The sequence below is a fragment of the Pinus tabuliformis genome, chromosome 2_1 (genome assembly GCF_031772625.1).
Source record: "Pinus tabuliformis cultivar Carrire ecotype Pingquan chromosome 2_1, CPIR1, whole genome shotgun sequence".
Classification (NCBI taxonomy): Eukaryota; Viridiplantae; Streptophyta; class Pinopsida; order Pinales; family Pinaceae; genus Pinus; species Pinus tabuliformis.
Window position 1 is genome coordinate 557301446 of NC_142299.1, and position 17518 is coordinate 557318963.

Genomic DNA, 17518 nt, shown 5'->3' on the forward strand with positions numbered 1-17518 from the left:
TGAAGAGGGGTCCGGGATTGCCCTCGAGTTTTCTGCCTGAGTCCTTAAATCAACAGCTAAATTTTCCTCTTGAAAAACCACTGTAAAATAGGCTGTGATCCTCGGCGTGTTTAGAGGACTGTGAAAGGTGAATATGGTGGAATCAGTGACAGGAATCGGACTAGGATGAGGGTCAGAGGCTCGAGATATTCCTCTTCTACTGCGAGAAGAGAGCCCTCTCCTTGGAGGATGATTCAAGTCGCTAGAGAATGAATCTGTTGGGGCTCTTCTCGGCTGCCCCCTACGACCGCCCACTCTAGGTCTCAATTGAGGCATCCTGCAGATGACTATGGCCCAGATCTCGAAATGAAGTTGTGGGGAAATACCCTAGATGTGGCGATGCCTCCTAATTGAGCCTCCTCTTCCTAGTTTGAGCTTATCCTCTAGGTTTGCCAAATCCCTGCGCGCGTGCAATATCCAAAACCAAGCACAGATATCAGTTGCCAAGAAATAAGTAAGGGAGGGCCAATTTGTGATACCTGAGCAGTACTCGGGGATGGGAGTGACTAGCTTCGCAGAGAAGGCCAAGATTATCAACGCCGGGATCCAAATCCCTCCCTTCTCTCTAAATTTCTTTTCATGTGCTAAGGTATGCTGGCGGAGCGGCAGAGCCACCGAACTATCCATCTTCCTCGACCCTTCTCCGGCTTTAAAGTTACCAGCCTTGTCTTGGGAGTCTCCTCCCATTACTGCTCCCTTGATGGCTTGAGCCTTCCACTGCACGCTGGTGCGTGCGAGACTTAATTCCCTCGCTGTGAGCCTGGCGTTCCAGCTGATCCGGTGGTATAGCATACCCTGAATGATGTTCATGCAAATGTGCCATGTGCTGTGTGTTATTAACCTTCCACGTTTCCTGTACAGGGCGAGCAAGTGGTGTTCTGCCCCACCGATCCACTGTCCTGTCATCTTAGCTCTCAGTGCTAACACCTGCATCTGAGGAAATTTTTAAATAAATTAAAAATATTAATAAATTTGATTTTCTTAATATATTATACATTTTTCTATTTTACTTTATAAAACAAAAATATTTATTTTTAACTTTCTAAAATTAATATTTTATTTAAAAGTTTAATAATTATTATTAGTCTTTGTTAATACCAATTATAATAATTATCTTTTGATAAACACAAGTTGAAATGATTAATTTATAAAAACAAATATCTATTTTTAATAATATTCAATCTTATTATTGAACAAGGCAAATTATAATATTTCATTTTCAAAAACAAATATTTATTTTTCAATATTATTAAAAAAGATGTAGTCTAATGAACTATTTTTAATAAAATTTAACCTTATTATTAAACCATCCAAATTATAATATTTCATTTTAAAAAATATATATTTATTTTTCAATATTATTAAAAAAAGATGTAGTCTCATGAAGCCACAATTTCTTTTGGAAAATAATGGAAATTTCTACATGGTTTTAATTTATTTTTTTTCAATACCAACTAATTAACTTTTTACATTATTTTTAAATTTTAATACTAAATTATGAGCCTAGATAAGTATTCATTATTTTTCTTATTATGAACTACAAAGCATTAAGATATTTATTACTTTTCTTATTACAAACTACAAAGCATTAAGATTGAAGTACAAGAGTTGTCATAATTTAAATATCAAGGTTTTTAAATACTACTTCCCTTTTGGGCTTATCAAAGTTTCAACTTCTTTGCAAGAATGGAACTGGGTGGAGGGAGAATTAAACCTAGTAGCTACCATTTAAGATATTTCCTTTAAATTTATATTTTCTTTAAATCCAAATTCATTTTTTTCATGTTAATGTAGACTTATATTTTCTTTAAAGTAAATATTGTTAGTGTCATTAGTGACATATAATAATATTTTTTTTCAATTCTAATAGTAAAAATTTAAAGCTAACATGTTTTGTTTTTAATTTCACTTGAATTTTATTTTTTATCTTTTAATGCACTTTATTATTTAAAACTTAAATTTATACTATTTCAAGTTACTGAGTTGAGATGCTCATTCTACAGCCCAGTATGAGGGGATGTGCAAGTTTGTTCATCCGTCTGTAGAATTGACACGTGCCCTAAATAGAAAAATAATGTGGTCTATAATAATAATATAAAATATGCTAAAAAAATGTGAGTAAGATTTTTAATCATTATACTTTTCAAAAATATTTCAATAGGAGATTTAATAGATCTATGTTATCTAATTTTTGCTCATAAAATGTTTCCTTGTATATGTTATGTAATAATATTTTCATAACAATTATGTACACATTGGATATATATATATATATATATATATATATATATATATATATATATATATATATATATATATATATATATATATATATATATATATATATATATATATATATATATATATCATGAAAAAATAAGTAATGTGGTCTATAATAATAATAGTAATAATGAAATATTCTCAAATAATGTGAGTAAGATGTTTAAATGTTATACTTTTCAAAAATATTTCTAACAAAATCTCTCTTTGTATACCTTATGTAAAATATTTTAATGCCAATTATGTATACATTGTATATCATTTAAAAAAAATTATATATATATATATATATATATATATATATATATATATATCACGGGAAAATAAGTTTTTTTTGTTAAAATGTTTATTTGGTCCTATTCAAAAATAAAATTTAAACAATGAAAAATTACACATTGTATTTTTCACTCTAAATAAGCTTGCACGTGAAGAAATTTGATCCCTTTAGAATCATGTTAGATCGGTACTTAAGATGGATCTATGTTGGTTTAACAACATTGTGGCTATTATAAGTTGTAGAGTACCACTCCACATAGTAATAAATATTATATTAATACAATTTATTTTTATAAATGTAATAAATCATGCATTAATAGATATAACATGATTAAAGGACAATAAGAGCATAATTTTGGTTTTTCTTCTATGATTTAAGCTCGGTTCTTTTTAAAAAGGATTTTTTCAGGGGTAGTTCTCAGGCGACTAGGTGGTTAGTGAAACATAGAGACGATGTGTCATTCATTTTTTGGATGCCTTTTCCTACCCTAAAAAGGGTAGCATGTGGTGATGAAGGATTCAAATTTCAAGCTCATTATTATGACATGGTCCTCATAAAGGTTGGACTTTCCGGGTGCGGAAGGAGTTCTATGTTAGAAATGTCCATTATGGACCTTAGAATTTTGGCTCTACCAAGGAAGGAAATGCATTTAATTGTCCTAATGTGAACATAGTTATAAATCTCTCGATTGTAAATGTTGTGATTAATGCATATTTTATTTCTCATTCCACTCATGATGGTTTCTCCCTAACTATCTCTTTGACAAACGACTCCTCTCCTATATTCCATTAAGCTCCAGTATCACATGTGATGTCGTCAAAGGAACTAGTTTCCTTTCAGGCTCATCCTAGAAGCAGTGAAGGAAAGTGAATAAAATGACGAAAGTGCATGTGAGGTGAGCCAAACAAGGTCGAGACAGTGGTATGCGAGGACATTGTGATAGACGAAAAAAATTCCAGGAAAATTATACAATAGTAATTTGATATGTTTATTGTTAATCCAAGTTAGTATATTTGTGAGGCACCATGTACTATATATGCATGACAAATCTCAAAGATACACAAAAATTAACTATAAAATCATTCTCAAATCAACTTCTCATCCAATAGTGCATATTCTAAGGAAAAAATATGAGTTGAATGTATTATTATGTTCAATAATGTTCTATTGGATCAAATTCATCTGTACAATTGACAACCTTTGATCAAAACAAAAATCACCAAAATAATATTATAATAGTCGTGGTAAAAAATCCATGTAAAATTTCATAAAGGTAAAATAATAACTTGGTCATGGGACATGTATTCCAAGTTGAATGTTGGGAAAAACATCCTAGTGGGTGTTCATTCAGTTTATTAATGGCTATGGAAATTGGCAAAGGAAATTCCTTTGGGAAGGCAAAGTGGCATTAATTGGCATTTTATTTATGGAAATAATGGAAAATAGGATAAAAGGGAGGTGACAGGTAATTGGTTGCATGTGAGGAGGAAAATGAAGGAAAATAATAAAAATTTGATGAAAATAGAGGCCTCATTAATAAAAAGGCTTATGAGGATGAGCTCATGGATTTTTATTAGTTCGGTTTTGGAGCTCTCATTTTCTCTCTCCCTCTCATACTCTTAGACACTTAGAGTTTTTCTTGGAGAACTCTTGGAGGAATTGAGATCAGCAACTACAATAGGTTTTGCTTCCAGATACTGAGTTGCATGTATGATTTCCTTACTAGTTTTGGCATGCATGGCATATGCGTGTGGTTATTTGGTCATGATCCGTCATTGACATGGAGGATTGCCTAGATTGACAGTGGTTTTGCCTAGCCTTGCCATATCCTAGATAGCCATGGTGTTGTGGGTTTCACTTTTGTTTTCTGGTTGGTTTTCATTTGTTGTTGGCTATGGGTTGAGTTATTAGTTCCTAGAAGCCTTTGCTGGACAAACACTCTCGAAGCCCTGTAACAACTTGGGTTGAGTTACTAGTCCTAGAAGCCTTAGTTCAAATAATGCTTTGGAAACCCTTGGTGGGTTCAGTTACTAGTCCTCGAATCCCTGGATGGAAAAACACTCTGGAAGCTCGGTGACAACTGTGCGTTGAGTTACTAGTCCTGGAAGCCGTAGTTGGGAAAAATGCTTTGGAGACCTTGAAAACTTGGGTAGAGACCAATCTAGTGATAGCGAGTGATGTATGATCGTGAGGTGGACTCACTAGTTGAGGATTTATGTGTTTTAGCCTATGGAAGCTCTAGTTTGGTTTTGATTGATTTGTTTCATTCATGCTTGGAGTATGGCATAGGGGATGATTGGCTGAAAGAGAGATTTGGTTCAGCCCAATCTATGGTCGGGTGGTTCATGGAAGTCTCATACCTGGTTGACCTATGTAATCATGAATAATGGCTCTTTCTCCTTGGTATTTTATGGTTAAATATACTTGCTTATATGGTTATTATATGCTTGATATTTATATTGGTTATATGTTGGTTATTATATGCCTTAAAGAAAATAACATTTTGGTTAGTTTCGATGTCGTATCTTGTTGGGAAAAATACTGGGGGGAGGCTGGGGGAGGTGAATCAATATTTTAAATTCAAACTGTTAATTTTATATTCTACAAAATATTCACTACTTCAGAGAAGGAAACCAATGTATATATAGTATACTGAAATTTTATGAATTATATCATATGATTATCCTTAATCAATGGACATTTGTACTGATGCAGACTCTTGTTAGTATGGAGGCACCCACCTATAGAAAACTACAATCTCTCTCATTTTCCAACACCCACTAGAAGGGAGTTATAAACCCCTTCAACTCATTTACCAGCTCCTACTGAAAGGAGCTCCTACCCCTTTTCTAAAGGCTATTACCCTCATCTCCTTGTGAACCACTTTTCATAATATTTCAAAATAGATTCATGTGTCAAACAATCATAACACAACTTGTATATCACCTTTAAAATTGGACGCATACAAACCATAAACCCAAAAAAATGAATCACTGAATCTGACACACTTTCACATTGTAAATCAACTAAAATATTAAGCATCAAATCACTCAATGTAGAACATAACCAAAAATAACAAATATCTAATTATGTACGCATATTTTCTAAATAAGACTCGCATATATACAAGCATTCTTTGTGTCACATCTGCATACAGATCTCAAAATAGCGAGCATTGAATCATCAATCACTAAACTATACTTATATCATTCGAGGAGTCACATAACATTTGAACCAATAAAAAAAAAGATCAACATACTATAACATCATTACCAATTCATATACCATTCATCATTTAACCCTGGTCAATATTGTTAGATACAAGTCACTATAATAGAGACATCATCGACAGACAACAACTATCAAAACATAACTGATCAAATAAATCATCATTAGGGCATACTACAAAACCCTAGAATGTTTATGACACTTCCCTGAAGCAAACCCACGTATGTATGTGCTTACCATACATAACACTCATGTATATATATGCACATATTGAAATTATTTCACATTATATATATGTGACCCTAGAAATATGGATCCATGTATGTACGTGATTATCCTAAAACAAACTTGTTTTAGCTCCCATTTTCCATTTGAATTTGGGCGCACCTCTTCCTTCCTTAGCCTTGGTTGTTGTTGCTAGGCATCCTATGAGAAGAACATTGATATTCCGTTTCTAATCTCCTAAAAACAATGTTTTTGTATGATTTCCATGTTTCTCCAAGCCAAATTCTAAATCCCCAATCCTTTAATTATTCCTGACATATGGACAAGGTCTTACAAGTGTCAACTATGTGTGTATTTCACCTTCCATAGCAGGGCCCAAGGTGGTGCACCTTCCTTTAACCAGTGCCACCAAATTTTAGCTCCACATACCCTCTTGACAATATTTGGGTCCTATAAATCTAAGCCACCTAAATGTTTTGTTTGCATACCTTGTCCCAGGCTACTAACAACCATTTCCTCTTGTATTTGTCTCCTCTAGTTAAGAAATTCTTTTGGATCACCCTTATGTTTTGCAAAACTCCTTTGGGAGCGAGAAGTATTAATAACATATAACTTCGAATCGCTTGCAATACCTTTTAGTCAAAACTAGCCTTCCAACTAAGTTTAATGCTCTATAGGTCCAACATTTAACTCTATCTTCCAGATTTGACACAATATTCTCCCAATTTGATTTCTTCCAAGTCTTGATTATGAGAGGGATTCCCATATATTTTAAAGGAGGACTCTTCCTTTGGAACCCTAAGATGGTTGTAAAATTCCTCTGTATAGGAATATGCATATTAAAAAAGAAAATAATGAATTTAGTCTAGTTTATCTCCATACTTGAGGCTTCAGTAAAAGTGCCTAGGATAGTCTTGAATGTCTGGCCTCCTTCACTATAGGAATACCATGTAACATGGTATCATCTAGAAACTATTGGTTCATTTTTGCTAGGCACCCTTCATGCAGTTACAGACCCTTGATATCCCCTTCCCTGGCAACAACCTTCATCGCTCTCCCTAGACCTTCCATTATTATAAGAAATAAAAGAGGGGACACATGGTCCCCTTAACGAATTCCTCGAGAAGGAAGAAAGGGTTTAGCAGGAGCTCCATTTACTAAAATTGAAAAGCTAGGGGAGGTGACCAAGTACATGATCAAACTGATCCACCAATTATCAAAACCAAAGGCATTTAAAATTGCTTCCATATACTCCCAACTGACCTTATCATATGCCTTAGATAGGTCTAGTTGTATTACCATTCCTTCCTTCCCCATAATTTTAAGTGAATGGGCTATCTCATGTGCATGGATAACATTATCCAATATTTTCCTACCTTCAATATAGCGAGACTATTCTTTTGAGATCATGATAGGAAGAACCATTTTAATGTGGTTGGCTACAACTTTTGATATAATATTATATACAACATTAGATAGGTCTATCGGTCGTAACTTCTCTAGAGTACTAGATTTTTCCTCCTTCTGGATTAGAGTGATAAACGTGAAACTCAGAGATTTAAGGATAATGGTTGAATCACAATAGTCTGCCACAACTTCAAAAACAAATTGCATGACCACTTCCAAAAAGGATTTTAAAAAATCAGTGGTAAAACCATTTTTGCTAGGCACCTTACCATTAGGAATCTCTTAGACATCCTAAAAAACTTCGTCCATGGATATAGGTTTATATACATTTCGATTATGCTCCTTTGTAATCAGTCTTGGAATATGAATAACAATATTTTCGATAGATTTTGATCTATCAATCAGGGGCTCCTCTGTTATCTTCTAGAAGTGTTGCACCAACACCTCCTCGATGTCCTAGTGAGCTTCTTAACATTATCTGGATACATCCCTAATTCTGAGAATTCTATTTGAGTTTTTGTGATCGAGTGTATACCTGTGAAAGAATTTGGTATTCTTTTCTACTTCCTGGAGCCACAAGATTCTCGATTTATGTTTCCATAATATCTCCTCTTGTAAGAAATCTTCCTCCCATTTATTTGAAAAATCCAATTCCTCCTTCCTTCTCACCTCTATATACCCCTCTTCCATCAACGATTTTTGTAGTGCTTCCATCTTAAACTCCAATTCCTTTTTTGCTTGGAAGATGTTACTGAACTATGTTTTATTCCAATGCCTTAGTTGGGTTTTCATATATAGCAGCCTAACCTTCATTTTAAACATCTTGGTGCCCCAGATTGGGAGAGGATCCTTCCACCATTTCTTTATGTTCTCCATGAAGAACGGGTGATTTATCCAGAAGGCCTCGAATTTTAATGGTATATTTTTAGGATTTCCTAACATTTCAACTATTAACACCACCATCCAATGATCAGACCCCCTACAACGGAGAATAATTTCCTCTATGTGAAACCCTTGTAGTAGAATATCCTCAAAAATTAGGATTTTGTCTAATCTAGAGGCTACTTGATGCTCCCCTCCTCATTTATTACTCCAGGTAAAAATTACATTACTTGTCTCCATATTTGTCAAAATTTCCTCCTCAATGAAACTCTTAAATATCTTAGAGTCTCTATCTATTCATCCCAAACCACCCTTATTTTATGCCAATGTGGAGAGCATATTAGAATACCCCCTTATAATCCAAGGGAGATTTTGATTTCTTCCCCTGAGGTCGATCAAGGTCTGAATGAAGCCTAGTTAGTCATCAATCCTCTATGATACATAGAAATTTATAAATATAATGGACCCGTGAAAACCTATTATTGGAAACTCCAAAGAGAGGAAAAATCTTGTGGCTTCTACAACTAGTAGCTGGATTGTGTTTAACTTCAAAAGAGGGTTATAATTTAAGCCATAACATTGCATTATAACTAATAAAGTTTCTGTACAACAACAATTTATTATGGTATGGAGTCAAAACCTTCATACGATGTTCACAAATGTCATAAGAACATTAAACATAGATTACATATCAATGTGTATGGTAACCCAAGAATGTTGATGTCAATATGTGCCTAGAATGGTTACTAGTTTTATATGTGTGTGTGTGTGTGTGTGTGTGTGTGTAATTAATGGTGATGGTAAGTAATTATAGCAGCACTTACAAAAATGTCCTAGCACATTCTATATATATATATATATATATATATATATATATATATATAGATAGGACATAACCATTAATAAAGAAAAACCCCATGGACATATGTACATGTCAGGCTTGTCTAATTACTCAGTAGTTATACATGTTCCATCATGATATGTCACCTTAATTGATTTGATCATGGAATAAATAAATGAATGTTGTTAGTTACACAATAATTAATACATTGATCTAGGGTAAAAATCTTATATGCCGTCCTAAGAAATTTGTATTGATAAAAATTATTTTTATGTAGCAATTATAAGCGATTGGGTATGTTACATGAGGGTTTAATGACTTAGAAAATGAATGAACAAAATCATAGTTCTCAGTGTTGTAATCCTAATTTTAGGTTTTGTGATGTTTAAAAGGTTCATCATGTGTAGGTTCATACCCAAACATAATTAAGAACATTCAAATTGGAAAATTTTGCCAAGGTTAACAAATTACTTTATCCCAAATAAAATCATTAACACGCTTATTTTTTAGACAACACAAAATGATGAATTATCTTTACAAGCTTGCAAATGTGTAAAAGATATATAGGTTGTTCAGAGATTTACATTCAAATTATTAATTATATGTCGTTACCATTAAGTATGTGTTACAATAATGAGGGTGGCATGAATTATACACCGAGTGTTTGAAAGACCAACATCCAATATGCTCAAATGATAAACATATATTCAACCCCAACATTATAACCACATCATCATTAATAATAATAAGACACATAACATGACCAGTGCAAAAAAAACACTATGAACTAAGAGGTTATATATAATTAGAGAGATAAAACATAAAAACATAAATAAAGAAATATGACCTCATTTCCTTAAGTTCACTTGATGTCTATTCTTTTCTCTTGAAAACTATCATAAAGTAACATATTTACAACTCACCGCACTTGTAAGTTTTTTATCCCATTATAATTTACACATAACCCATCACTAATTGTTTTAGTGCTTTCCAAAGAAAAAATGGAAGCAACAAATAAAATGGCATTATGGAGAGAGTGGATTCAAAGAAAATTTAGAAAGATAAATTTTCCAAGCTTCTTAGAAAACATTAGTTAAATAGAACCTAAAATAGTTGACAAACCAACCTTATGATAATATTTTATGAAAGTAAACTATTCAATATTATAAAAGGTATATTACATGAAAAGAAAACATTAGTTAAATAGAACCTAAAATAGTAGACAAACCAACCTAATGATAATATTTTTGTGAAAGTAAACTATTTAATATTATAAAAAGTATATTACATTAAAACATAAATAAGAGTAAATCAAAATACAAATTATTTTATTCCAAAACATCCATTCACATTCATCTTGATTTAATATTCAAATTATAATGATGTTTCAACCTCAAAAATTTTAAAATCTAATGATCTCTTTCTAATTTATATATGATAAATTATTGAGAGTAAAACCTTTTCAAAATTATACCGTATTTAATAAATAAAAAATAAATTGAAAAAATAAAATAAAATCTTTAAAAATAAAATCTTTCTTTGAAATTAAAATAACTTTCACGAATTCAAATTCATAAAAAAAATACACAGATTCAATTTTGATTCCTCCTGATATCATCATAATTAAATTCAAATAGGGTAAGCACGTATGGGCAATGATACTGACCATTCATTCACGAAATTAAAATCACTTTCACACATATAAATTCATAAAAAATAAATACACACATTCAATTTTGATTCCTCCTAATATCATTATAATTAAATTCATAAATACACTGATCATTCATTCAAAATGATGATGATACTGATCATTCGTTTCTTCCATCCTTTTCTTCCTTTTCTTCCATCCTTTCTTCTTGCCTCCTTTTTGTTATTTCCGTTTTGTTTCGTACAACTATGATTGCGTTGCTGTATTTTTGCGGTGCACCGAATTTTGTTTTTCATTTTTTTCTTATTTTCGTATATTGATTTGTTTCGAATGCATGATCATCGCATGACCATTGCCATCTTTCTAGTTTGGTGTTAAAATTGATTTTGGTTTTGCTCTCAAGAAATATGCTATATTAAATTCAAAATTTATCTCACAAAATTTGTTATATGATTTTGTAATATTAAATTTGAGGAAATGAAAATGTTTTCGAATATTGAGAGATAATTCAGGTGTCAAACATCCATGTTTATTAATAATCTTTTTAACTTATTCACACATTTGTGTTTTTATAGAGAAGAGTTAGAATTTTTAAATTACTACATTGTATACCTGCTTAGCAATAATCTTCTTAACTCATTGAAAAGTTAGAATTTTTAAATTACTACACCTAAATATTATTAAATTTCAATTTTTATTTTATTCACACATTTGCATTTTATAGAGAACAGTTAGAGTTTTTAAATTACTGTACCTAAATACTATTAAATTTTAAAGAATGATAATGTTTCTTGTATATTGTTTTAATTCGTGTTTCAAACAACCATGATTACTAATTATCTTATTCCCTGTACCCTGTCTCAGTTTGAAATGAGATGTTCTTATAAACAAAGGCAGAAGCAATCTCATAGCTTATAGGATGAGATCACCCTTTTTAACCAAAACACAACAAAAGCTCTACAATAAATTTTTCTATATTGCTGTAGAAAAGATTTACTCAAACACTTATTTGACTTTTTTTTACAAATTATCTTTTTCTAAGAGAATCAGGAAACCCGAGTAAATTAGTGATTAAAAAAATAAATTAGTGATTAAAAAAATAGTGCGTAAATAAATGCAAATAAATGCATAATTACATTAAGATCTACCCCAAAAAAATCTGATAAATAAATACTAACCAAGATGACGCAGAACAACTATAAAGATTTGGATATTTACATAAATACAGTGAAAATCTGCCCAGAAAAACAATGAATACTAACCAAAAATCCAGAAAACGATAAATTTTAGAAATACCTCTAAAGACGGTGAACTATGAAAGAGTACAGCCATGAAAGTAGTAATCCCTCCCAGTGAAGCGCGACATTCATTCATGCATCAAAGTGCCGGTAAATTTGTGACCTCTTAGGCGTCTTCTCTCTTCTTATCTGATAACAAGAGAAAATAAAATACTATAACAGAAAACATGAAGAAACGCAGAAACATTTACAAGATAACAGGCAGCAACAAAATATTTGCAGGCGCAGAAACATGCAACAAAATATTTGCAGGAGCAGTGAATGAAGACCAAGGCCAAGATTATATAAGGCTGGATAGCGGATTTTCTCTGGTATCGGATAGCTTTTACCTTTCATGAACTAAACTTTTAGCTTTTTTAGCTTTTAGATTTTCCAATGATGAACTAACGGACAACTTTTAGCTTTTTTAGACAGCGGAAAGGCTGCGCCCAATTGGTTTGCACGAACGTGGATAGATGACGTGGAGCTTTCTTGTTAAGAAAACCCAACAATTTCATGAAAAGCATCTAATTTTTTTTTTATAGACGTTGTGGTAGGCTCCTTTAACGGTTGATCAAGCTTAAACTTCTTTGAGATTCTGAGGGAGGGAATCTTTATGCTTTAGGTGCCTCTGAACGACTAGTTCCAAGTTCTTTTGTTCACATCGTCTTCTTCTATTTGCATCTGTATTTGCAGCGAATTTTGTTCACATCCTCTTCTTCTATTTGGAAGTGTTTTCTCTTCTGTATGTCAATGTTTGTGTGCCTGTGACTGTTCCTCTGTTTTACTCTGGATTGGGTGTCTATACTCTATAGCTTTTGATAGAAAACACTACATATTATTCAAATTTGAATTTGATTTCGATTTCTCGGATATGGATCAAGAAGAGCAGCAGGAAGGGATGAATGAAGAGCAGAGTTGTCTCATCATTTAAAATTGTAAGGAATTTCATTATATTTGCAGTAAAATTTGTTTCTCTTGCGTTGGGAATTTCATTGTATTTGCAATGGAAGTGCTTCCTGTTGTCGATGTCTATGTCACCGTGACTGTGGGTTTTTCTGGTTCGTGTGGGTCTTTTTGTTTTGTCTATATGCTTATGCTTTTGATATTAGTTAAATCTGAATTTGATGAAGAGATCAGCGAAAAGGATGCATGGTTAAACCTGAATTTGTTGAAGAGGATCAGCGAGAAGGATGCATGGCGAATGAAATGAAAGACGTTGTTGTTCGATGCCATCCATGGAAGTATTTACAGTGGAGAGGAGGAAACCAGGGAGCTGTAACCATTAGTGACAGGTTTGTTTCTTGTATTTATTTTATACTCTGATTTATTCTTCGGTTATGGAAATTTATATTCATATTCATATTCATGATTTATTTTTCGGTTTTGGTTCCATAGATTAAAGTAGAATTTTCAATTTTCTCCCTTCTTTATCAAAGCCCATAACCCACCCAATCAATTTGTCATTCCTGTAATTGACCTGATTTTAGTCCCCTTATTTTAGTCCCCTGTTTTCCCTCACCTAAATCATTATATGTGACAGCATCGAATCCCAAGTTAATGTTATACCCAGAAAAAACTAAAGAAGCAAAGCCCTCTCAGCGTCGAATCAATCCCAAACTAATGTTATACCCGGAGAAAACTAAAGAAGCAAGCCCTCTCTCCCGCTTTCTATGTCGACATGGAGCTAAACCTGTATTTACATTTAAGTGATTTTATGAGTCCTCTGAAGGTACAGTAGTTGGTCTCCTCCTTCAGTGCCTGCCTAATGTTTTTAAATCTTTATGCTGTGTTATAATGCTCTATTATTAATCTCTTATCTACGGTCTTTTTAATCTTTTAGTTTTCTTTCCATGTGTTTGCTCTGTTGTTGGTCCTTAATCGCATTAATCACTTTTATAATGTTTTTGGGTCTTTGTTCTCTGGTCTTGGTACCCAATTCAATCAATCCCCTGGAATCCTTCCGCCCAGTTAGACTGCTTTGATTTAAGTGATTTTATGAGTCTTCTAAAGTTCATCTCTAAAGGTACAGTAGCTTGTCTCCTCCTTCAGTGCGTGCCTTATCCCCCGTAGGTGTCCCGTAGGTTCATCCCTTAGGCCGCTGAAATGACTGTTTCATCACCCGAATCTCCCCCTTTTGCATCTCATCAAAGTGAGTGGGGCAAAGATACGGTTGATGAACAAAGATTGATGGGAGAAATGAAGATGCTAATTTTTTCCTGTTATAATATCTGATTAGCACCCTTTTCTTATTGCAGGAGGGATGTATTTAATGATGATAATACGCAGTGAGACAGAGCCTTATAGGCTTAGAGAAGGAAATGAGATCATTTCTAGGACAAGAAACAGAGTGAGAATGTGAATGATAGTAAACAGAGTAAAACATGGCTGGCCTAATGTTTTTCGATCTTTATGCGCTCTATTATTAATCTTTTCTCTACTATGTTCTTTAATCTTTTAGTTTTCTTTCGATCTCTGTTCTTGGTCCCTAATCACATTAATCACTTATTTATGATATTTTTGGATCTTTGTTCTCTGGAATCTTTCTGTTCAGTTACAATCCTATAGCATTATCACTCACCCATGTAACAACCGATCATAGTTACCTTATTTTGTTTGACTTGCGTTTCTAAAGACAGTAAAACAAAAACGCCTCATTATCTTCTCAGTAAAACAAGAAAGGCTCTCTATCTTCTCTCTCCTCTTAATTGTTAACTTTTCCTCATTTTCTTTTAATGGTTTATAATGGAGATCTTCTCCCTTCTCTGTATAAGAAGAGAGTTAAGTTTTCCTTGTCTTCTTTTAATTGTTTATAATGGAGATAGACAAGTTTATAATCTTAGAGTTATTAGAGAAAACCCCTAACTGAAAATAACAAAGTTATATTCAAGAACCATCTACCGAACCTTTAAACTAGGAATCACTATTTTTATCTATTTACACGTTTATGTGTGATACACTTTCTCTATGTCTAGGAATGTGCAGTTAAGCCATCATTATGCTATCTCTCATTTTCAAAAAGCTCATAGATATTCTCTCGCAAATCCAATACCCTCGTAGATAATTATAACAAGTGGCTCTCTATTTGTTTGACTTGCGTTTCTAATGACAGTAAAACAAAAACGCCTCATTATCTTCTCAGTAAAACAAGAAAGGCTCTCTATCTTCTCTCTCCTCTTAATTGTTAACTTTTCCTCATTTTCTTCTAACAGTAAAACAAAAACGCCTCATTATCTTCTCAATAAACCAAGAAAGGCTCTCTATCTTGTCTCTCCTCTTAATTGTTAACTTTTCCTCATTTTCTTTTAATGGTTTATAATGGAGATCTTCTCTCTTCTCTGTATAAAAAGAGAAAGTTAAGTTTTCCTTGTCTTCTTTTAATTGTTTATAATGGAGATAGACAAGTTTATATAATCTTAGAGTTATTAGAGAAAACCCCTAACTGAAAATAACAAAGTTATATTCAAGAACCATCTACCGAACCTTTAAACTAGAAGACACTATTTTTATCTATTTACACGTTTATGTGTGATACACTTTCTCTATGTCTAGGAATGTGCAGTTAAGCCATCATTATGCTATCTCTCATTTTCAAAAAGCTCATAGATATTCTCTCACAAATCCAATACCCTCGTAGATAATTATAACAAGTGGCTCTCTATTTGTTTGACTTGCGTTTCTAAAGACATTAAAACAAAAACGCCTCATTATCTTCTCAGTAAAACAAGAAAGGCTCTCTATCTTCTCTCTCCTCTTAATTGTTAACTTTTCCTCATTTTCTTTTAACAGTGAAACAAAAACGCCTCATTATCTTCTCAGTAAAACAAGAAAGGCTCTCTATCTTCTCTCTCCTCTTAATTGCTAACTTTTCCTCATTTTCTTTTAATGGTTTATAATGGAGATCTTCTCTCTTCTCTGTATAAAAAGAGAAAGTTAAGTTTTCCTTGTCTTCTTTTAATTGTTTATAATGGAGATAGACAAGTTTATATAATCTTAGAGTTATTAGGGAAAACCCCTAACTGAAAATAACAAAGTTATATTCAAGAACCATCTACCGAACCTTTAAACTAGGACTCACTATTTTTATCTATTTACACGTTTATGTGTGATACACTTTCTCTATGTCTAGGAATGTGCAGTTAAGCCATCATTATGCTATCTCTCATTTTCAAAAAGCTCATAGATATTCTCTCGCAAATCCAATACCCTCGTACATGTGGCTCTCTATTTGTGATGTATTTATTGTTGACTTCGCTTTAGCGTTTGCTTTTGTTATTGCTCCAATATTTAGCGTTTGCTTTTGTTATTGCTCCAATATTTTGATTGGAGCAATTTCATTATTTTTATTGCTACAATTTCAATATTGAATCATTCATGGTGGATATATTTGATTATTTTCCAAATCTTAAGCTTGAAAATGGAAATCTAGGTCTGATCAAATGATCCCAGTCTTTCTAGTTTATAAGCTTATTTTCTTGGCATACACCTACTTTTCCATGATTTTGTTTGATATCTTTAGAAGTTAAAATAATTTAACTTATTGGATTTGTTCAAGCACTTACTTTCCAGTTTATAAGGTTATTTTCTTGGGGTACACCTACTTTTTCATGATTTTATTCGATATCTTTAGAAATTAAAATAATTTGACTTATTGGATTTGTTCAAGCACTTACCTTCCCGTTTATAAGATTATTTTCTTGATGTACACCTACTTTTCCAAGATTTTGTTTGATATCTTTAGAAGTTAAAATAATTTAACTTATTGGATTTGTTCAAGCAATTACCTTACCTTATTTATAGCTAACTAGTCAGCGAGCTCACTAAAAATTTGAGTGAATAGTTTTAACTCATAGCCTTTCAGTTTTTCTTTGTTATAGCCGCCAAAGTACCTTTATATAATTGGAGACATTGTTCTCTGCAATTTGTGCCATATCATGTCAATGTAAGAAAACTGCAAGCTATATTTATTTTTAAAAAGTCCATAAACCCAATTTCTCTTCTTTGATCTCTTCAAATCGATTGTCTCACATCCAATTGCCCTTACCCCCTCCTCCATTCACCATTGTTCTATTTCTATTTGGCATTTAAACTTATTTGTAAATGTAGTAAGGTAAGAAAATTATATATTTTATTTTTTATTATTTTTGATAAATTTTATATGAAATTTTAATTTGTTTATAAAAACATCAATTATAAAACCATTTTCAATTTATTGAGAGAACAATTTTCAATTTTCAATTATAAAAACTATTTTCAATTTGTTTTTAAATCTTTATGCTAATCCATTACTTTCTTTTTTATCTATTCTCGGTGGGCAGTCATCTTTATTTTTACTGTGTCTCCTCCTTCTATCGGCCTGATCTAAGATAGTGTTTCTAAATTTTTATGCTCTATCATCCTTATTTTTACTG